Below are 24,515 nucleotides of genomic sequence, written 5' to 3' on the forward strand. Positions count from 1 at the left end.
TCTGTCAAGAGTAGAGACCCTGAAAAAAAAAAAAAAAAAAAGTAGAGACCCTGTAATACAACTGTATTATGAAAAACTCCAAACTTCCATAAAGCAACTTTCCCTTACGTATTTCCCTTAGAATAAACAAAGGACTGAGAAGAGAAAGGGGTCTTAAATGAAATGTAAGATGAGGTCAATAGGCTCATTGATCACTGGCAGAGCACAGCTCTTAAAAATTAGAGGACAGATCAGTCTCTGATAAGGAATGAGCAGACGGCTAGAGTTCATTGGAGGATGGATGAGGAAGGGAAAGATGGTAGAGATGGAAAAGCCATTTGTGTAGAACGAAAGCCAGATGAGCTGCCATTGTTTTCATCCCTGCCCTCAGCACAGGGGCTGACCCATTCAGCCAAAAACGTGGACCTAGAGGGAGAAGCATCATTATTACACATCAGCCCAGAAAGCGAGGGTGAGGCCCGAGCCTGTCCCTCAAGGTATGCCAGAAGGTAGGAGCAGCTGAATGGGTTCCTCTCTAACTCAGAATTTAAGTGGGAGCTATGTGGGGGAAGGAGCTAGGAATGAGAGAGCAGTTTTCTGAGACACCCAGGAAGTAGTGTGTTTAACAGTACCTTATTCTCTAATGTAATCTGAGTATTATATAAAAATTTTGGCTTGCCTTTGTTTCTGGTTCTTGGGAGGGAGCCTCAAAACCTTTGGAATTTTTTTTTAAAGATTTTATTTATTTATTTGACAGAGAGAGAGATCACAATAGACAGGCAGGCAGAGAGAGAGAGAGGGAAGCAGGCTCCCCGCCAAGCAGGGAGCCCGATGCGGGACTCGATCCCAGGACCCTGAGATAATGACCTGAGCCGAAGGCAGCGGCTTAACCCACTGAGCCACCCAGGTGCCCCAAAACCTTTGGAATTTTTTAAGGGACAAGAATATCTTTGTTATTCATGATACCGTGCCATGGGACCTCAAGGGTTTATGCCAATGAGATGACTCCTAGTTTTAGGATCGGGGTGGGTGTGATGGAAGGATGAACTACATGATTAGAAAGTTGCAATTTTGGTGTAGTCCATCCTCTGGGAACCAGATGGTTGCTGGAAACTGAGTTCAATCACATAATCAATGATTCAGTCACATCTGTATTAGGAACCCCGATAAAAACTCTGGACAGCTGAAGCTTCAGAGAATTTCCAGTTTGGTGATCAGGAAAGTGATGCATCCTGAGGACATGCATCTTAGCATTTAGAAACCTCCCAGGGCAAGGTCTGAATCTCTTCTTTTGGCTGGTTCTGATTTGCAGCCTTAAATAAAATTGTGATGATAAGTATAATGCTTTCCTGAGTTCTGTGAGGCAGTCTAGCAAATTTTCAAACCAGAGGGTTAGTGGAAACCTCCACATTTACAGCCAATTGGTCAGAAGTGCAGAAGGCCTGGGAACCCCAAAGTTTGCAGCTGGCATCTGAAATAAAGGGAGATTTGTTGGGATTATTCCCTTAACCTATGAAATCTGACCTAACTCCAGGTACAGTCAAAATTGTTTTACACCGAGAAGGCTTCTGTTACTCTTGAGTGGCTTCCAGATTATTTTTTTAAGAACTAATGTTTAAAGCAGTATGTTCTTGAAACATCTGAAGTTACATGTGTCAAATTTCTCAGTATCCAATTTTCACTTGATCATTCACAAATTAAACTCGACCTCCTTCTACGGCAATTAACTTACACCCCTTGCAGGCTAACAAACAATTCATCTTGCTCACCCCACCCTCTAACATCCATTCTTCCTCCCATTTATGTTGAAATATTTCCAAAGGGGGAAAAAACGTGAAACTTTCTTCTGTATTTACCTAAGCTATTATCAAACCTCTGCTCATGTTGTTAATGCAGTAAGACAGACTAATAGGGCTATCTTCACTTTTACCCTGATGTACCACCCCTTCATTCTGTCCACCATGTCAGGAAGGATAGGCAACAACAGGCGATGACTCAGAAATAAGTCTTAACCAGAAATGAGTCTTACTTTCTCACATACCCTCAGGGCTCAGGGGTTGTGTCAAACATTTCCTTGCGTTGTCCATTGAGTTAGCTTTCAGTTTTAGAGGCCTCTTTCAGATGGTCGTTCAGAAGTCCCTTTGTCCCCTGATCTCCCCAACCTTTTCTCTTCTCACGATCTCCTCAGAATACTCTATGCCCCTCTCAGACTCCATGGAGAGAGTCCAGAGGAATCCACTCAGTCTTCCATTCTACAGAAAGTGACTTTACGTCTTTCAGTTTCCTCAGAGGTGAACACCTACAAGAAAAACACATGTCCCTTGCCACCAGCAAAGCCCTTCCATAGCAGAATGACTTAACAGAATCAGTGTCTCTTTTCCTCTTTTACCAAAAGATATTCTCCAAGGAGTGGAGAGGAAGAAAAGTAAAGAAAGCGGTAAGTGAGTAAGAAAACCCTGTAGACAGGTCAGTAATCATTGTACTTACAGCTTCTGACCCTGGTCTTATCGTAAAGACTATACTTCACTAGCTAAAACCCTCTAGGATGTAGTAGAACGGTAAACCATGCACTGAAACCTCTTCTTTCTAATGCTTTAAAGACTTGGCTTGGTAACAGAAAGGGGCAAGGAGCTGTGCAGCCACAGGCAAATTCGTAACTATCTGAATCTTAGTTCTCTGCTATAACAGGGAAATAATAATAGCAAACTTTCAGTATTACTGTAAGGATAAAATGAGATATGTATGAAGGATATGATGCATAGTGGGCTTGCAAAAAGGATTAGCTCTTATTATTGCTATTATTATTTACTTTTTAAAAAATCTTATTGCCATAGTTAAAATTTTCAGTATAACATTGAATAGAAACAGTTTGATTTCAAAAACTCTAGATTTATGTATTTAGAAAAAAATGCTAGATGTGTAAATTTAGAATATTACTATAATAGGGGTACCTGGGGGGCTTAGTCAACTTAGCATCCAACTCGTGATTTCGTCTTATGTCATGATCTCAGGGTCATGAGATCAAGCCCTGCATCAGGCTCCACACTCAGCAGGGAGTCTGCACGAGATCCTCTCTCTCCTTCTGCCCCTCCCCCAGCTTGTGTGCTCTCTCTTTTTAAAATAAAAAAACCTTTTTAAAAAGATATTATCATAATATATTAAATATTGTTATACAGTTATGTCATATTAGAGTTTTATGTAGTATATTTGCAGCTGTTCAAAAATGAGGTTGGTCCATACATTTCTTATCATGCTATCTCTGACTCTAGTTTCAAATTCTTTTAGTTTTATAAAATGCGGCACTGCACCCATTTGTAAAATTTTTTGAAACCGTTTGCTATGAAGCTTGGCAAAAGAAATATATAAAAACAGTGGGATCCTGGAAATTTGGGGGGCGGAAGTGAGGTCACTGGGGTGTAAGCTCTTTGATTATCAATTCAACTGATTCATTGGTTATTAGTTTACTCAAGTTTAAAGTTTTCTTGACCAGATGTTCAATGGTTATAAATTAAAGCAGAATGCTTAATAGTTATAAACGGACTGTTCTTGAATCTGGCAGCACAAGTTTGAAGACTGTCTTGCCCATTCACTAACTATTGACGTTGACCAATTTTCTAAGCCTCTCTAATCTCTGATTTCCTCATCCATTAAGGGAGGATAATAAATTGCCTACTTCACACAGTTGTTTTAAACATCAAGTGAAATAATGCGTATAAAATGCTCACCACAGTGCTTGGAAGATTGTGGGCATTCAGTCAATGTTAGCTATTATTAGCAGTGGCTGTGGTGTAGAAAAGTGTGGATTTCAGAAAATAAATTCCTGTTGATCAAAAACTCATACATTTTGCACATACAGCCATTTAGCTGGATAATTTTGGGGAAGGCAGGTGCTGGCTAAACCAGTCAACTTCTAACTGAAGATATTCTGCTTCTGTGCTACTTGCTTCACATTTAAAAATAGTTTTGTGGGACACCTGGGTGGCTCAGTGGGTTAAGCCTCTGTCTTCAGCTTAGGTCATGATCCCAGGGTCCTGGGATCAAGCCCCACATTAGGCTCTCTGCTCAGCAGGGAGCCTGCTTCCCCCCCTCTCTCTCTGACTGCCTCCCTGCCTACTTGTGATCTCTCTCTGTCAAATAAATAAATAAAATCATAAAAATAAAAAAAAAGTTTTGTCCTTCTGATTCTGCATGGTCTTCTTGGCTATCACAAAGACACAGTTACCCTGTATTCATGTACATCCAAATTCAAATATATGCAAGATAAGACTACATGAGTTCTCATAGGATTTCTCTTTCCTCTGCATTGAGGTCCCTGGTTGTACAGAATGAGTTTCAGGTGGCTTTAAGTCCACACCCAATGAGGACAACTGGCTAAGGCAGATTCCACAGTTGATTTCAGTGTTCCCTGGATTCACACAGAGCTAGGTCTGGCTCTACTACCTACTACTCAGCCTGGGGAAGGTTAGTTAAGTCTTTAAACATCTGTTTTCATTCTTGGAAAATTTGAGTACAGGTTGTAATCCCTTATTGTCTAATATATTCTGAAACTGAGACTTTCCCAGATTTTAAGACATTAATAGGGCACACGTACCATGTATTATGGACTATTTTAATTAGGGGGTTAAACATTTCCCCATAATCACACTACTATTTCAGAAGAGAAATGCAGGATTATTCACAATAAATCAAATAAAGATTACAAACACTTTGCTATTAATTCCATTCAGGGATGGCTAGATTTTGCTATCAAATGTGTTAGGAGGGGCTCCTGGGTGGCAGAGTTGGCTAAGCCCCAGACTCTTGGTTTCCACTCAAGTTGTGATCTCAGGATTGTGAGATCGAGCCCATCAGCAGACTCTCCATTCATCTCAGAGTCTGATTAAGACCTTCTGCCTCTTCTTCTTCCTTTACCTGCCCCCATGCTCACTCCCTCTCTTTTACTCTCTCTCAAATAAATAAATCTTTTAAAATATCAATTAGGAAAAAATTTCAATGTTCAGTGCTGTTTTCAATTTCAGTACTGTGGGAAAGAAACTGTGAACCTGGAGTATCAGTACCTGCCCCATGGTATTTTTGTACACATTGAATTAAATTGTACACAACAAAGTGATCCTTAACCATATTCCTGCCACTGAGTAGTGCTCTTCAAAGAGTATTTCTTTTTTTTTCTTTTTTTCTTTTTTTAAGTAGGCTCCATGCCCAGCGTGGAGCCCACTGCAGGGCTTGAACCCATGACCTGGAGACAAGATCTGAGCTGTGATCAAGAGCCTGGTGCTTACCCATGTGAGCTACTCAGATGCCCCCACACAAGGAGTATTTTTTTAATTAACATATAATGTATTATTAGCCCCAGGGGTACAGGACAAAGAGTATTTTTAACTCCAGTGGCATTCAACGTCATAGAAACAAATACAACACATCTTCCTATGCCCAATTTTTATATAATTATCTTTTTATACTCTTTCCCTCTCTATATATGTAAATATATAGATATATATCTATAAATATACATATCTATATAGGTATATAGATGTATACATTCTTTTCCTAGCATTCTACCTTGACCATGAGTAAAGGGGAGCCTCAGTGTTCCATCTTCTATTGACTGGGATTCTAATCTCCCCTTTCCTTAAAAAGGACTAAAAAGGGAGCTCCCAAACAAAGTGTGTTCCATGAAAATGTTTCTTGTGCCTTCACAACACCATTGGTGAAAATGAAAAAAACCTTCAAATTTTACATGCATCTAAGAAGACCCACCCCTGGCCTGCCTCCCTAGGACACAGAGTCTTACCACTGCCTGCCTTGGCACTTTCAGAACTAATCTTACAATGTCATATATCTCTATTTACATCAAATTCTAGAAAGAACCCCAATACTCCCAGGCCATCTCTCAGTTCCAAGACTCTGAACTACATATACACCCCATCTCCCAACCTCTGTTCCAACTCCTGAAACTCAACCACTGTACACTCTGACACTTCTGGTTAGTTACCCACAATATTCCTTTCATCCTTAACATCTCCTTCATATGTTTTCTAGCTCCAACTGGAATAACAACATTCCTTCTCTTGTCATTTCTTAGAAGGTGATTTTCACTCCCACAAACCTTATATCTCATTGCAGCTTCCAGACCATCTCCATTCTCTCCTTTCTAAAAATCCCCGGTTTTGAATGCCATACTGTCAGACTACAGCACTCATTCATTCTTGTTATGGTCATGCTCAGAGGTACAAGTCCTTCTAACACAGGCCTTGAGGATATTAGCTCCCAGCTCACTTTTTCTCTGTCATTTAATTCTTGTCATAATTTATGGTGATTTCAAAACTTACATGTGTAATGTCTCTCATATCGTGTCATCTCAGTATCTTGACCATTTACCCTCTAAAGATTTGTTCTTCACTCTTTGAAGCCATAGACTTCTGTCATTCCCTCTTGGACCATTTCATTATCAATAATTGCAACTCCTCCAAAATTCAATTGCAAGCAACACATCTCTTGTATAAACAGGATATTTCAACAATTCTCCAACGTACTGGAACCTAAAATCCATTTACTGAACTATCTTTTCACTATCTGTTGCTACCTTGACATCTAATGCTTCTTTACCCAGCTCAAATTCCATGGTTCTCCATAATAATCACTTCTTTGAATTCCCCCATCTGCTTTCCCCTTCCTTCCTTCATCATTCTCATCTGTCAAAAGCCCATTCCTGTTAAATCTGACTTCCTACTCTCTTTGTAATTTTACTCACCCAGCTGAGCATTGCTGGAATAAGCAATACAACCACACTGAATGTGGTTCAACCACACTGAATGTATAACCTTGAATTCTTATTCAACAAAATTTTTGGCTGTACCACTCCGGTCCCACTACCATCTCGCTATTCTAGATGACTCTTTCCTACATCTCTTCTCTCAAAATTTCCTCTGTTCCTACCATCATCAATCTCAGATGATGACCATGCTTCTTACTTACTAAGAAACAAAAGTACTCAGAAAGATTTAATAACCTCCCCCACCACATCTACCTAACTATCCACATATGTGCCTAAATTCTCTGTGGTCCTCTGGTTATCAAGGAGGTGGAGTGCCCCTGGACCCAGATCTTGGAACATCTGTTTTCTCTAGTGCGGTTCACTCCCTAAATGAGTATAAATGGCTTCTCAGCACCTCCACATGGAAATCTAACAGGAATCTTAAACTCAAACCATTTGAAATCCAACCTTTCATTCCCCGTCTCAATAAACTGGCTCTTCCTTTAGTGTCCCTCCTCACAGTAAATAGCAGCCCCATTATTACGGTTGTTCAAACTAAAAAGTTTGTATAATCCTTAACTTTTTTCTTATCTCTCCTCACACAGATCTGAATCCACCATCCATTCATGTGAATTCACATGAATTCAAATCATGTGAATTCAACTTTCAAGCATTCAAACAAGAAGCTTGGTCCCAACTCTAAAGCCCTATTGATGTTAATAGTGTCAATTCTGAAATACTAAGGAGGATTGAAATGAGGGTCGACAGATTCTTTTTTTTTTTTCAAATCCAAATTTTGAACCTTTACTTTTGTATAACTGTTTTATTGAGATATAGTTCACATAGCATACGATTCATCCACTGATGTATATAAATCAGTGTTTTTTAGTATATTTAAAGAGTTGTGTAACCATAGCCACAATCTAATTTTAGGACATTTTCATGACCCCACAATGAAACCTCTATACCCATTAAAATTGTTCTCACTTTCTTTCCAATGCTTATGAACTTCAAAAGCTCCTGGCTGTAGTCTGGGCATGAGATTCAATGAAAATTTGCCAAAACAGAAAGATGGAATTTATTGAAATAATATGTTACCCAAATGTATGTACTGTATAATCTCATTTTGCTATTTTGTTTTAAAAATGCTTGTGTAGGTGTGTAAGTATGTAGACAGAAGGGTGGCAGGATAGATGGACAGATAGATCTAGGAAGATGCACAGTGGGGATTTCTGAAATTGTGTCTTTTTTTTAAAACTTTTGCTTGTCTGATTTTCTTCAGTGTAATTGTATTTCTTATGTAATAATAACAGACAATGTAAAATAAAATAAAATGGAGAAATTCCCAGAAATCAGTCAATCTATAAACAATATTTTTGATCGTAAATAGGCTGGTTCAAGATAGCAGATGAGGAAATCTTGCTAAAATTAGAGCAAAGTAATTTTTTAAATATATGTTTGAAGATAAGCCTAAAAATGAGGAAAATATGAGGGAGACCATTCCCACATTAAAACAATATGTATATATTTAAAGTGGGAGAGAGAGGGAAATTATGGTGTATTTGGTAAATGAGGCAAGGCAGAGAAACCTGAAGACTTGAAAACATACTTAGTGGTTAAAGCTAAGAAAGGAGATCTTTCCAGCAGAAATTTAACTTTTCTATAGCTTCAGAATTAGCTAGTATAGAGCATGGAGAAGAAGTGGGGCTAAAAACTGGAATTAATTAGAGGTTTTGGAACAAGATAATACCTCCTTATACTAAAAGTAGGGTCACTCAAGAATTTACCCCTAGGCAAAAATGCACAATAAATACATACAGAAGAACACAAATTTTAGAGAGAAGATCAGAGCCTTAGAGAATCCATTCAGAACATCCCACATCCAATTATTAGGATTTTCAAATAGAGAAAACAAAGAAAAAAGAGAGAAGAAAATTAAACAAAAAGGTAATAGAAGAAAAATTCACAGATGTAAAGACATGAGCCTTCAAACTGAAAGTGCCCACCAAATACATGATTAATTTTAAAAGATTTGTTACATATAATACCCAAGTAACATTGGAAATTTTTAATACTATTTAAACAAGTCTTACAGTTCTTATGCATGAGTTACCTTCCCACTTCTTCAGACTATCAAGCATCAAAAGCAAGTTGTTCATTATAATTATTTATATAACTATGCTCTCAAAAAGAAGTGGTAGGTAGAAGATTTGCTTTTAAAATTAAAATTCTTAGGGTTGCCGGGGGGAGGGGGTTGGGGAGAAGGGGGTGGGATTATGGACATTGGGGAGGGTATGTGATTTGGTGAGTGCTGTGAAGTGTGTAAACCTGGTGATTCACAGACCTGGGGATAAAAATATATGTATATAAAAAATATATAAAAAATATATGTTTATAAAATTCTTAGACTAGAGGAAACAAAGAAATCATCTTTAATTAGAATTTTTAAAAAAGGCAAAATTTAGGAAAATGAAAATTAATATTTTACTTATTGTTTTAAAGATTTTATTTATTTATTTGAGATAGAGAAAGTGTGCACAAGCATGGGGAGGGGCAAGTAGAGAGAGAGAACCAGGCTCTCCATGAGCTGGGAGCCCAATATGAGACGCCACCCCAGGACCCTGAAATCATGACCTGAGCCTAAGGCAGATGCTTAATCAACTGAGCCATCCAGGTGCTCCCAAAATTAATATTTTAAATAACACAAAATAATATTATGAGTTCTGGTTCTGTGAGAAAATGTATCCAAGCATAAAAGGAGACACAATGTGCTCTAATTTGAGAATGAATGTATATCTGCCATGAACAGAGTTCACTTTTTAAAAGATAGGATTAAAGATTGTCTCTATCATGTTTTCAACCTTAATTTATTATAGAAACACTAAAGAGTGTAATAAAGAATGAATCTATTACACAGAAGACCAAAAGATGTAATCTGTGTTGTCTCAGTCACATGACAAGAGGAAATACCAAAGTTCGGACTCTTGATTTCCTCAGCTGTAAATGGGCATAAATCTCTGTCCTCCTTATCTTATAATAATATTGTTGGACTTTATTTGTTCACCCTACACATATTTATCAAGTGCTTATTACATGCACTGTATATGAGTTCACAAAGTAAGCAGGCTTGCTGCTCTCCTGTGGAAAGAAATAATGATAAAATTTACATTAACCTCTTCTTAAATTATTTTAAAATGTAGACACCAGTGAAATATTACTAAATGTAAATTGATTTTTAAGTTGATTTTAGGCTTTCTTGTGCTCTTGTGCTGTGCTATTACAGTAAGTATTTTCAATAAATACATATATATTTCAGTATAAAGTTTTACAGGTACTAGACAACATAACGGTATTTATATAACACTTAAGTAGAACTTTCTCCTATCAACCTGACTTGCAAACTTTTAAGTAAACCAGGGTATAAATTAATAATCATAATAAATGTAGAAATTTTACCAGTACATTAGTGTTAAAAATAATTCTAAATGATTGGTCCAGAATAAACAACCAGAAGTAAATTATCTCTAAGAGATTTTGAGAAATTGTGTTATCTTGCTTTTATCTCGTGAGTAAGCATAGCATTTCTAATGCTGTTCTGTGACTAAAGATTATAAAAAGAGTTGATTTGCACATTAAATTTCATCTAAAATGTACTATAGTTCCTTGGGTCATAAAATATAGACATTCCATTTGGTTTACAATGCTTAAGCAATTTGGAGTCAGATTTTTTTCTTTTTTGCCAAGGGAGCTTGTGAGTCTCCCCCCTTTTTTCAAACAATAGATCTTTTAAAGACAAGAATCCAATGACCTTTTCAAGGGTCATTTGGAACCTTGGGCAAAATGTAACAGTTCTTCCTGATGGATTTCCACACAAAGTTACTGGAGACTCAAAGTCTATGGTAAATAGAGTCTAGGGAAACACAAACCTGGATCTGTCTGCCAGCTCATTATTAATACATCTGAATGGTCTGAACCCCTGACCTATGCACTGAATCTCTAAGCAAAACTTCCCTTCTTCCTCTCTCTCCTCTATGGCACCATAGTCTTACAGGTTTTGCTTATTTTCTTCTATACTTTATATTCATGTAACCCCCATTACAATATTAAGTCAGATTTATTTTGGTTTCCACATCTGTTCTTCTCAGCCCTGTTGGTAGCATTTCGTGGCAAGATGAGCTACGGAAAGAAAATAAGCAGAATGTGTGGGGTTGCAGGAGTATAAATGGGGCTTTTTCCCTTTGATCTCCAAGTCATGTTTTCCCTATAGAGTTTCCTCTACGCATTTTGACAAACATTAGATGCTGAAGTCACACTACTGTGAAGTTTGGGACCAGGAAAGGAGAAAGAACAGACAACTAAAGACTGGAATTAAAAATAAGGATTGTAGATAGCCCTTAAATATTAACCTAAATATATATAGATGTATAGATAAAGATATATTTAGTTTCTGTATATATATTTTAAAAACTTCAAATGAATTTGTGCAAATAACAAGAGTACACATAAATAAAAATTTTGACATAAGACAAAAATGAAAGTACTATTCAAATGATTATCTGACAGAAAAAGAAGAATCATATCAACAGGAACATATTAATGCTGCTATAAAACTTGAAATCTTCTCCTGAAATTCCCTATTAATATTTCAATATCAAAGCTTAAAGAATTTAATCTTCTTTGATAATTTATCTCCACAGATTTAATTATCGACTTAAAAAAAAACTAATCATTAGTAGCAAGAGAGACATGTTCATTGACCAACTGATTCCTGGCTCTTTGAATGGCTTCACCATGAAAAACTAAATTATAACCTCTGTTTTTTTCCTAGAAGAACTAACAAAAGTTCTCTGGGCACTGAAATCTGTACCTCAACATGATTTTAATTTTGCCCCACTAGTATTTTACTCCCCATTTTTCTTCAGGTGGAAAACACAACCATCAAATTGTAATTCCAGTTTTGCCCAGTTATTTCAGCCCTAAAGAGATTATAGTGAATCATTTTAAAAATTTAATTACATTATTGTTAGGCAGGAATAGTACCATTCCTCCCCTACGGCTCCCCTCAAAAAACCCCAGAAATGAGTTCATGGCTGTGAATGTGAACGAAGTTATGCATAGCATTTAGAAGCTTTAAATCTGAGCTGAGAGAAAATTAGTCCTTTTGCAAGCAGTGAAAAACCAGGGGATCATTTCATTGTCACCACCCAGAAGCCACCAGATGCTTAGAATTCCACGTATTTCAGGGACAAACCATTCAACGACTCCTTTGACACCCAAAGTATGCCAATAATTCAATGTATTAGTTGGATGCAAATTTTATACAATAAGGTATGGAAAGCAAACTGTAATTGGGAATGCCGAGTGAATGGAGCTCTATCCTTTGACAGAGCCCATTGTTGAACTCCAGCCTGAACCTCCGACCCTTTACTTTGCAGGGATACAATAGCCTTTGATATGAGATGGTGGGAAACGGACTTAGAGACTCATTTCACATTCAGTTGCAATTCATCAGTTTGGCGAGGACTTTTAGCAGCTTTAATGACCACAGCAATTGATGGTTAAATCAATTTGTGCCGGTGACAGCATGGCTGGCCTCTAGACTGTAACAATCCAGGATTGCACCAGGCAGAAAAGACTCTGTTATTCAGATGTGCATGGCTCCTACTCAGCTCTGAGTGAGAACAACGGGGAGACAGTGTCTCACAGGGCAGGCCCTGGAGAATGCACACATTCACTCCAGTTGACTACACAATGGTGAGACTTCTTTGTAAAGTGATGCAGTAGATATTTTTTTAAAAGTATTGTTGCAAGTAAAAATATACAGTAGAAGACAAAGATTTCTAATATTTGACTATATCCTAAGAGAAAGTAGCAAACCAGAAAGAATTTAGTCTTTGTTTCCTTGATCGAAATGGGTGGTCCTATTCCCGCCACCACTAGACCACCCCTCCCCCTATTAAAAAAAAAAAAATTTAAAAAAAAAAAGGAAAATAAAAAGGAGGGAAAAGAAAATCCACAGGAGAGATTATGACTGAGGGGCTTTACATTTAGGGAAAAAAAAAAAAAAAAGGTGAACTAAGAATTTAAAAAACAATACTGCATTCTGTATCAAAAAGGAGGAAATACTACTCCCTCTTCTGTTTATCAAAGGGATTTTTTCCAAGTAGTTGAAAGACATTTTTTTTAAATGTTTAAATATAGATGTTTATAATAAAGAAATGGCAGTACAGCATGTGGGATGACTAGTATGGCTTATAAGATTTATTTATAGTAAAAAATGTTAAGTAAATAAATATTTCATTGAGCCTATTTTTTAATGCTTGAGAAATTTATATGCAAAATTGACATTTTAAAGGTGGGGGCAAGGACAGAAAGTCATTTTGCCAACAAAATGTTTTGTATCAGAATGAATGAGGGTAAGAATGACTAATTAAACCATACACAATACTTTACAAATCTGCAGAAAATGTACCAAGGCATCTAAGAATAAATACACATAATGAGGAATATCAATATATTATTTAAACATCTGACTTAAAATAGTTGGAATGACCTAAAGTCCACAGATATACTTCAGTGGACTTCTAAGATATGACAGTGAACTTAAATAACTATTTAGGATTTTAGCATTAAACAGGCATTAATGCTACCTTTTTTGCAAAACAGAAATTGTCTTCCAAAGTATGGAAATAATGTACACATAATATTAAATTTAGAATTTCATGAAACTGACTACAAGGATGGAATCTCTGTGATCCTGAGATTTTTTTTTAAATTTTTTTGTTAAATTTTGTTAATTTCTTTTTGTTAAAAATCAGGCCAAATAATGTTACATTTTTTTAAAGCTATTGTGGAAAGGAGAGAAAAAGGATCTCTTTAAGAACATGGGTAGATCCATGGGAAATGAATTGCATAAAACATGCAGCTATAGCACTGTGGAAAAAATGTAAACAACATTTTCCACCAGATTTGTCTAAACATTGAAAGAATATTGAGGTTGTACAGAGGAGGTCTTGGCACTGAGTCCAGAAGCTGTACTTGGTAACTGGGGAGGGGGAAGAAAAGGAGGTGAGTTTCCATGGCAACACTGGTGCTGAGAGCAAATGAAACAAGCAAGCATCTTCCCAAGGGAGGAAGGGAGCATGAAAAGTGGAAATGGAGGGGGAAGGGCAGTGGCAGCTTCTGAAAGGCTGGTTTATGCTGAATAAGTGTTTTGTGTAAAGCTGTGACGTGATCCATAACAGAGTGTATATTCTGAGAGATCTGACATCCTCTGGTAATGCACTGCTTCAGTGATTAAAGATCACTTTGCATGGGAATGTATATTTGCCTTACAATTTTCAGTTTAGATGTATAAAGATATTAAACTCATCTTGGTGTGTACATTGTCTTCTGCCATCACAATAAAATAATACGAGGTGACTAGAATAGAACTTTGCATGCATTTTTCCTTGTCATTGTACCCAGGAGTGAAGTTTATATGGAGGAAAAAAACCTTTTATTTCCCTCTCTTAGAGGAAGAGAAGGAAACATAAAGGCAGATAGATATGGTTCCTCATACTTTTGACTATAAAACTCTGATTCACAATCCTGACAACAGTGTTTCATGTGTCACAAGGCAGTATATCGTTTCTAAGAAATACGATTGTGTAAAAGCTGATTTTATTTATCTGATTAAAATAATCATTATGAATATTTTCTTCCAATTATAAATGGCTTAGTGTAAAGAGTAAAACAGTAATGGTACCAAGAAGAGGTGACAGATGGAGGGCTAACTTTCCTCACTGCTCTGGAAATACACATTACCATTGAAGTAAAGCCCCTTTCATTAGAGGTCAGATTATATTGCAAATTAGCACTGAGAAGAATAAAATAAAATACAGGCGTGGGTGCACTGGAGTTAAGCTTACACCATGGTCCAATAATTTAAGTAGAAACAATCTACACCAGAATATATACTGGTCTATAAACTGTGTGAGGCAGCGGTTATGTTTACCCTTCTCGCATAATACTTCCAGCACCCCCACAGAGCCTACACATAGCAGATGCTCAATACACATTTGTTGACTATTCAAAGAGTAAGTAAGATGAATCATTTTTCAAAATTGTGAGACTCAACTTGTAAATTCACAGGAAAAGAATGAACCTTTATTTACCATCTCCAACGTAACAAGCAGCACACTCATGTTCTCTTTTTTAACACTCACTAATACCTAGGAAAGTAGTTGTTTATCACCCTCACTTTGCAATCAAGAATAGAGAATCCCTGGAAGGCTTAATTACTTGCTCAAATTTATACCATTGAATGAGCTGAGACTCAAACCCAACCCACTCATGATTTTTCAACTTTACCATGCTGCTTACTTTATACCAGATAGCATTGACTAACTCCCACTTTGCTCTAACCTAAAGAACTAAAATGCAAAGGATTCATCATCATACTCATGGCACTTTCTTTGGGACCCCTCTAAAAACCCAGGGATCTCCCTCAGTCCTGCTCCTTGGAAGACAGTGAAGGCCAGGATCTGAAATCCAAAGCTAGATTAACCAAATACAGCTCTCAGCCCTTCACATATAGCAGAGTTAAAACTCCGTGGAAGTAAAAGTAGCTGTATTCCTAAGTTCAAATGGAAACTTGGTGCAACCCACATTTCCACTGTCTACTCTTATGTGTTGCTTCCTACATTCTGTGGTTCAGTCTCTGCCAAGACAGCCGCTCTGAACTGACGAAGCTCTACCCAGATCCAGCTCAATCCCATTCCTTCTCTATCTTCTATTGACCCCATTTTAAAAAAACCAATGCCAGTGAATCCAATAGCACTTCCATTTCATTTCCTATCGACACGTTTTACTCTACACTTAGTCTCTTCATCGAATAATTCCTCCACTACATGTTCATGATCTTCTTTTCTCTCTGAGTGTAAGCTGTTTTTCTTCTCCTTATACTCCAAGGATCATAACACTCCCAAATTACCCCCAACACTTTCAGATCATTATTCTTTCACCCTTGTTTAAAAAGGTAGGATGCGCCTGTATTTGTGTGTCCACTTACTATGAACAGATAATAATATGACAGGCATTGCCTGAGGACATTATTTTGTTTCCCATAAATCTCACTTCACCCCATTTTTGTCTCCAGTAATACTCCCTGAAAGTAAGGTTCAAGCAGATTTAATAACTGACCTCGTTTTTGAAGTGGAGTGGGAGTTGAACTCCCACTGATGTTCTCCCCACATCATCGTATTTCCTCTCTGTCCAGTTAAACCAATTTTTTTCCACTCTTATTTCTGCCATTTCCCAATTTTCATATACATCTACAGACTCTGAAGACTCCTTCACTTGATTCAGATTATTCCTCTCCATTATTGGCATCTTGGGTCTTGCCAATGTTCACCTTGAGCACACATCTTAGTAGATCTCTAAGCTCTGTCCTGATAATCTTTTCCAATATTTCAGAAACTTACTTTCATGAGTATAACCTAATCAGTTTCTCAAAATGTGGTCTAGAAGACCTTTGATGATGACCAATGATGTCAGCAAACATGTGGTGATTTAAAGCAAAAGACAATGAAATTATCTTGTTGACTTTCATTTCAGAAATCTCATTCCCTTATTCCATATATATTCATCATGCACCAAGGAATTGCCAGGCACTATTGTAGGCATGAAGATATAGTAGTGAACAAGACAGATAAGAACTTGTTTTCATGTGACATGATCTTAGGGAGAAATAAATAATTATAGATTATCAAGAAAGGGAAAAAAAAGCAACATAATACCAAGTAGTCAAATGTAATATTCATCTACTCAGCAAATATTTATTTCCCTGAGTTCTTACTCTGCATCAATCACTGTTACACATAGTGGGGATGCAGCAGTAACCACAAAATCCTAAATCTAGAGAACAGTCACTTCCAGGAGGGGTAACAGTATGAAGCCTATCATATGACCTTAACATTAGTGTAGAAATTATTTTAGTCAGAGTTGGCCCATGCTCTTCAACATATTACAAGAACTTGTCCTTTATTGTTACCAAGGTGTCTTGGATTAAAACATGCAGGTGTTTTTGTAATCATCTGTTCTTTTCTGTATACATAAGGATTAGCTCAAGTGTTTAGCTGAGAACTCCTCAGAAGCATGAGTCTTCTTGGTCAAGAAGTTGAGTAGGTCTAGGGTTTCTTACAAATCTGAACAGGTTGGGTTTTTTTGTTTTTGTTTTCTCCAGAATAATCAATGCTCTTATTCTCTTGGAGATTCCTTTTTAGTGGGGCAGATCATCTATATGCAAATAATAGCAAATAAATTTACTTCTGAGTACAAGGCATGAGAACATAAAATATATAAATGATAAATATAGTGTATATATATATATGTGATAAATAATGTGATAAATAAACATGTGATAATAAAATAATTTGATAGAGAAAGATGACGGTTAGGGTTTGAGATATGTGAAGTAGTATTATTGGGGAGGCCCTTCAGAAAGAAAAGACTTGAGAGCTAAGGAATCAGAAGTTCCAGAAATTCTGTTGTTTTTAATAATCAACACAGGCTTACAGGGCACACCTAAGCAGTGTGGAAACAGTCAATATGTTGTATCCAACATTCAAGTTTAAATTCTTCTCAGCTAATACATTTTTTTTTTAGAATTTATCTGTTTTTGTTTGCAGTTGTCATTATGCTGTAACATATCTCAAATTCAGGAAAAAAATGCCTCAATGACTGGGAAGTTGTTTATTAAGTCAGAAAGGTGACAAAAATAATCAAAAAATTTCCACAACCAGTAAAGTTACTTACAATAAACCATACTCCAGGATAACATCTGACATGAACCTCTCTGTGAAAGACAAGTGAATCTGCAAGTGTAATCATTTCACCTAAGTAAAAGGACAAAATAAGAATACCCTACATAGTAATGAATATCTGAAAATTCAATTTTATTGAACTGGAGATCAATTAGTTTCAGTGCATTTCCTCTTGAAAGTACCTCGAATAAAGGTATAAAACCATAAAAGCTTTTACATTGCTTTCAAAAAAAGCACAGTGACCTCTTTGCTAAGTCAATTGAGTTTTTCTAGAATGAGGAACAAATAATGGTTTCCAGTAAAGAATAGATGAATTTGCTTGCCAGAGGCAGAGAAGAAACTAAAACAACAGAGACAACATTGAAAATCATACGCCTCATCGCACAAACAAATATAAACCTACTATAGCTGAGAAGTTTATAAGACTATTAGCAAAGTCAATTTGAGAGAGAGAGAGAGAGTATTGGAAAGAAGGCCAAAAGACCTGCACACAAGATACATCAGCATATATTGCACATTATCATCAATGTATAATGCATAAGAACAATTACTGTTATGTTTGTGTGCTAACCAGTATTTTGCTTTATGGTTCTACAAATGTCATTAATATGTAGTGCATGAATTAGGGGTTCTAGTATGTGTGACATGTGTATGAAGGGAAAGTACTAGGTCCTTACTTGTTCTGTTTATCCCTGAAAATCTACTGATGACGATGTAAGCTTTAGTACATAATGAATATTCTGCAAGCCAGATATAGATCAGCAAAGTTCATTTAGATCAATGCTGACAAATTTCAACTGCATGTTGTATAAATAAAACTATTTGCACCTGCATATCAAGCAATACACATCTTCATTCACAGAGACTGTTGGTAATGGGCATCTCTTGGTGTAGATTCGGTATTGAAAGAAACATGGAACTTTTCGAACACAATTAAATGAAATCCTTGGGTGTATGATTTTTGAGTGCTTTAAGGAGAAACATGTTGGACAGAAACTATAAGAAATTTATTGTTGTTGTTGAAGTTGTTGAAGTTGTTGAAGGGGAAGGGGAAAGGGGAAAATACATTTTGTTGAAGGGGAAAATACACTTATTTTTGATCTAAGGAATAAGCTATAAACACTTCGTAATGACTCTGATACTGCTCATAACAATTTCAAGTGGCTTTCTCAAATACTACCTCGAATAACCTGCACTTAAATATTAAAATTATATGTTTTAATGTTGAGAATCATTTAAAAAAAAAACTACCAGGATTTCTTACAAAGATGGAATTACTGTGTTAATGGGTCAGCTGCTCAAAGTTCTATGCTTTCCCAATACTTCATCATTTTTTTCACTCATTAGAGAAATTGATACCATATAACCAAGTTTTTTTTTTTTTTAATTATGGTTAAAAAAAAAGCCCACTAAGCAAAATTTATCATTTCAACCATTTTTAAGTGGACAGTTCATCAGTGTTAACTGTATTCATATCATTGTACAATGGATTCTTGCAAAATTGAAATTGAAATTCATACCCATTAAACAACAACTCTCCCTTTCATCCTCCTCTTCACTCCTGACAAATCATTCTACCTTCTATGTCTAGGAGTTTGATTACTTTAGGTACCTCATGTAAGTGGAATCATATAATATTTGTCTTTTGGTGACTCACTTATTTCAGTTGGTATAACATTCTCAAAGGTCATTGGTGTTGTAACATGTGACATGATCTCTTTCTTTTTCAAGGCTGAATAATATTCCATTGCATGTATATAATGCATTTTGTTTATCTATTCATCTGTTGATGGACACTTAGATTGTTTCCACTTCTTGACTATTGTGATTAATGCTCCATTAAATATGGGTATGCAAATAACTCTTGAGATTCTGCTTTCAATTCTTTCGGGTACATACCCAGAAATGGGAATGCTGGATCACGGGATAATTGTATTTTTTATTTTTTGAGGAATTTCCATACTATTTTCCATAGGGCTGCACCATTTTATTTCAACCAACACTGCACAATGTTCCAATTTCTTCACATCTTTCCCAAGATTTTCTATTTTCTGGTGGTTTTCTGTTTGATTTATTTTTATTTTGGTTTGTTTGTTGTTTTTTTTTTTTTGCCTTTTTGCTAGCCATCTTGATAAGTATGAGAGAATAACTCATCATGCTTTGCATATCCCTAATAATTAGTGATTTTGAGCATCTTTACTTGCCTTGTTGACGATTGGTATGTTTTCTTCAGAGAAATGTTTCTTCAAATCCCTTGCTCATTGAAGTTCTTTATCTTTTCTGAATATTAATCCTTAATCACATATGAGATTTACAAATATTTTTTTTCTCATTCCATTAGATGGTTTTTACTCTGTCAATTGTTTCTTTTGATGTGCACAAGTTTTTAAGTTTGATGTCGTTCCATTTATCTATTTTTATTTTTGTTGCCTGTTGCTTTTGTTGTCATATCTAAGAAACTACTGTCAAATCCAATATAGTAGAGCACTTGTATGTTTTCTTCTGGGAGTTTTGTAGTTTCAGGTCTTACATTTAGGTCTTTAATCTAGGTCTATTTTGACTTAATATTTGTACATGGAATAAGGTAAGGGTCTTACTTTAATTTTTTGCATGTGGATATTCAGTTTGCCCAGCACCATTTGTTTAAGAGTCTGATCCTTCCTTATTTTTTTTTTTAAGATTTTATTTATTTATCAGAGAGGTGGGGGGAGAGTGAGCACAGGCAGACAGAATGGCAGGCAGAGGCAGAGGGAGAAGCAGGCTCCTTGCCAAGCAAGGAGCCCGATGTGGGACTCGATCCCAGGACACTGGGATCATGACCTGAGCCGAAGGCAGCTGCTTAACCAACTGAGCCACCCAGGCGTCCCTGATCCTTCCTTATTGTGCAGTCTTGCCACTCTTGTCAAAGATATTTTACCATACATGAAAGGATCTTATTTTTAAACCACATTCAAATTCTTTAAAATTAAAATTTAAATGCAACTAAAGAATGGTTGCATTTACCTCCCAAATTCTAATTTGAGTGGACAATGCTTGTTTATAGTACTAGAAGTGGTTTAAGTGAGGTATCTCTCTGAATTTCTGCACACATTCAATCCGTTTATTCAATACTATTTGACAGCTGCCAAGTAATTATGTCCATGCTGCAAACTCGTGATTGTGAGGCTAAGATTAACTTAATACAAATAGACTGAGAATATTGTTGAGTGCATTTCCTAATCTGTGCATTAATCTATCTATAACTGAGACTGATATCAAGACTTCGACGGAAAGCTAGGAAAATCACTTCACTAAAACTAAGCAATAATCATCATTCTTTTTCCCCCATTCTGCTTCACCCATTTTGTCCATCCCCAGTGATCATTTTTCTGAATACACATTAAAATGTTGTATACCCTTTATTTTTTATACTGTCATAATTTCTCTACTAATTTCAAATATTGGTTTATTATGCCCCATATTCCCATTAACTGATGTAAGACCTCATTTTGAAAAGCTATGTCTTAAATCTGACCATACAACAGCTTTAATAGTGCCATTCGGTTGAAAAGAAATGCAAGCTGCATTTGTAATTTTATCTGTTTTAGTAAGGTGTAAAAATAAGATGGAACAGGTGACATTAACTTTAATAATAAATTTATTTGAAAAATGTCCCAAATATTATTATTTCAACATGGGATAAATATTTTAAAATACTGAGATATTTTGCAATCTTTTTTTCCTACTAAGTTTTCACAATCGGTCCATATTGTACATTAACAGCACTTCTCACTTGTGCTTACATCTCAGTTTAGAGGAGCTGCATATGACTGGTGACTACTGTACTGGACCACACAGTCCTAAAACTTTAACCTTAGAAATCAGATTATCCTAACTTAACCTTCTATCCATTGACTTCTTCCGATATCTTTCTATCATTAAATCTAAATTTTAACCCCAAGGAGACCCTTTCTTTTGATGTTACTCTTCTCTGAGTCCAATGGCTTCCCTAGCCTTTTTTAGGAAAGCACTCAGTAAGAAAAACTCTCTAATCAATGTGCTTCATTGGCCAGACCATTCTCCAAGGCTGATTCAGTTTAAGCACTCACTTTCTTATTTCTTCTCCAGACCAGAGGCACTACCAAAGGAAGTTTATAGGCATGTTCACTGCCAACGTCTCACATTGATCCCTTTAACCTCCGCAGGTGTGAGTGGGTCTTCAATTCTCCATTATGTATTACAGTCACTGTATTCATTCCTAGGGGGATTCACTTTCCACTCCTTGGCCAGATGGTCAATATGTGGAACCCCCTTCTCCTGTCCCACATTATCCCTTCACCTTGCAATCTTGGAAGACTGTCTAGCCCCCTATGTCAGAGGAAGTAGAGATAACCAAGCATACACAACAGGCAGACGCTTCCCTTTTCAAGACAAATTCCTTCTACCTGAGCTCTTCAACCCCTCCGCTCCAGGATTTCTCAGTGACTTTGGGTGAAAAGCAAGAGCACCAGTTGACATCTAAGTTAAATACTGATGGAATTACTCAGCTTCTTAAGGAAACTTTACATTATTAGTCCCATTCTGGCACTAGATATGTGACTTTAAGCAAATGTTTCCATACCTCAGCTATCTCATCTTGAAAGTCAAGCTGGGTGAATTCTGTTGTTGCTTTTAGTTCCTGTGTTTTAAACTCTACAGTCCAGCACGATAGAAAATGGGCTTTGAAATGCTGACCAGATACAGAGGAAAGGAAAATGAGTATGTTTAGAACTAGGTGGCCTCCTTTCCTTTCTGGCTCTGTAACCCCACATAGACCTGAACCTCCTTAAGACACTGTTTCTTCATCTATAAAGTTGAGATTAAAGTAACCAGTTCACAGAATGGCTCTGAAAATTTGAAGGCACAACACCTTCGTGGGCAAGTCTCTCCTAGCACAGTACATATGCCAGAACAGGGACTCAACTTCCATTCTCTGTTTCAGGCATGGGCAGAGGCATCATGGAGGGCATTGTCTGTCTGCACACAGATGCAACTGCATCCTGTTCTTGCAAACTACATTTCCCAGGCTCCCTTGCTAACTGGCTTTCTGACATGTTGGCCACTCAGAAGCACTGGTTGATAACTAAGGGTAGGAGGAGGGGAAAAATAGAGAATTTCTCCTTCTTTTTCTATGCCTCGGACAGCATTTTACATGGCTCTAACTCCCTGCCAGACACCCCCTACCTTAATGGTCCTGTGTCTTTAGTCACAAGAGATAGGCTTTAATTCCGGGTTCCAACTTCTATGTCCTTCTCCACCTCCTGAGGTTTCTCCTTTGTTTAAAATTCTCTACTTCCTGGCTGGACCTTGGCTGACACAGCGATGAGAGTGCCATCTGTCTTTGGAGAATAGGTGAGGATTTTAATACTGAGAGTAAAGGAATGAGCCAGGTAAATTATCTAGACCCTTTTTCAGTTTCAGTCACCTAATTCTTATATTTTTGTTACAGGCAGACATTCATTACATTAATTTCATAGCCGAATGTTTAATTCCAAAGCTTTTCAGAGAAGTGCTAGGTTCACAGAATGAGCAAAATTTGGGAGTATAAAACTTGGTGAGTCCAATGCACCACAGCTGGTCTTAATAGCAAAGCCACAGGGTAGAAATTGTATGCATCAAACTACCCTGTGCCAGTCCAACTGTATTTTATGATCCCAGGTCTGGTTTTCCCACAGCATATCCTCCCACAGCTAATGGCTTCCATGACTCTTTCCCCATTCCTACAGGCCTTGCTGCATTGGAATGTTGAGGTTTCTAATGCTAATCTTAACCACATTCTCCCCTCTGTGTGCTGCACTAAGATCAAAGCAGATGCACATGCAAAAAATAAGATTTTCGGGAAACAAAACTCAAACTTTTCTTGGGCTTATATGCTAAATGAGAGTTCATTTCTTGTATACGACAATATTTCTCAGAAATATATTCTGTCTTGAGCTAATAGTGATTTGCCTTGCCAAAAGTTCAAACCTCTTAGAAAAGCCACATTAATGGTTTCCCCTTACCTCCTGACCTCTTCACCTTTGTCAGGCTCCTGTGTTGCAACGTCAAACATTTCAACATTAAACCTATCTGCTTCTTCCTTAATGAATTTGTCTAAGCTCCTGTATAGCAATGAGATATACAGTTTCTCATCTAGAGATAGCATTACAAGATCATATTATATTCTAGTATTCCCTATATGACAATTGTCACTGCACAAAGAGGTTTCAGGATTCTAACAAATATTTATTGAACCGGGCAATTTTCTCAGAACTCTAAGGACCTTAGTTCAATCAATATTCACAACCATACTGCAAAGTAAGAAGCATTATTGTCTCTATCTTACAGATAAGGAAATAGAAGCATTTAGAAATTGATTCGTTTGAAAGTTATACAGTTAGCAGGTAATAAAATAGAGATTCAAACCCAAGAATGCTGTTGTCACAGTCTGCATTCTCAATCCCTACACAAACTGAGATATAGATTCTTTAGTAAATGTCTCCATAGTTGTAATGTTTTTTATCTAAAAAAAATTAAAATTTAAATAATTTTTATTTTAAAATTTAAATAATTTTAAATTTTTTATTTTAAAATTTTAAAATTTTAAATATTTTAAATTTTAAATAATTTTAAATTTTAAAATTTAAATAATTTAACTTTAAATTATTTAAAATTTAAATAATTTCAAACTTACAAGCAAGTTACAAAAATTATATAAATAATTTCCACATTCCCTTCACCCAGACTCCCACAGCACAATTACCAAAATAAGGAAATTAATATTAATACATTAATTATTAATATATTAATACATTAATATATTAGTTAACATAGTTCTAATTTATAAACATTCAAATTTTGCCACCTGCCATGATAATGACCCTTTTACTGACCCAGGATCCAATCCAAGACCAAACATTACATTTTGTTGTCATGTCTCCTCGGTCTCCTTCATCTGGAACAGTTCTTCAGCTTTTGTT

General features: G+C 36.4%; 1 pseudogene; it reads left to right on the plus strand.

Moving 5' to 3' along the window:
• Window positions 1–276: 276 nt before the first annotated feature.
• Window positions 277–24,515, plus strand: part of LOC131834547 (CWF19-like protein 1) — a 53,746-nt pseudogene continuing 29,507 nt past the window's right edge.

The sequence above is a fragment of the Mustela lutreola genome, chromosome 6 (genome assembly GCF_030435805.1).
Source record: "Mustela lutreola isolate mMusLut2 chromosome 6, mMusLut2.pri, whole genome shotgun sequence".
NCBI classification, from domain to species: domain Eukaryota; kingdom Metazoa; phylum Chordata; class Mammalia; order Carnivora; family Mustelidae; genus Mustela; species Mustela lutreola.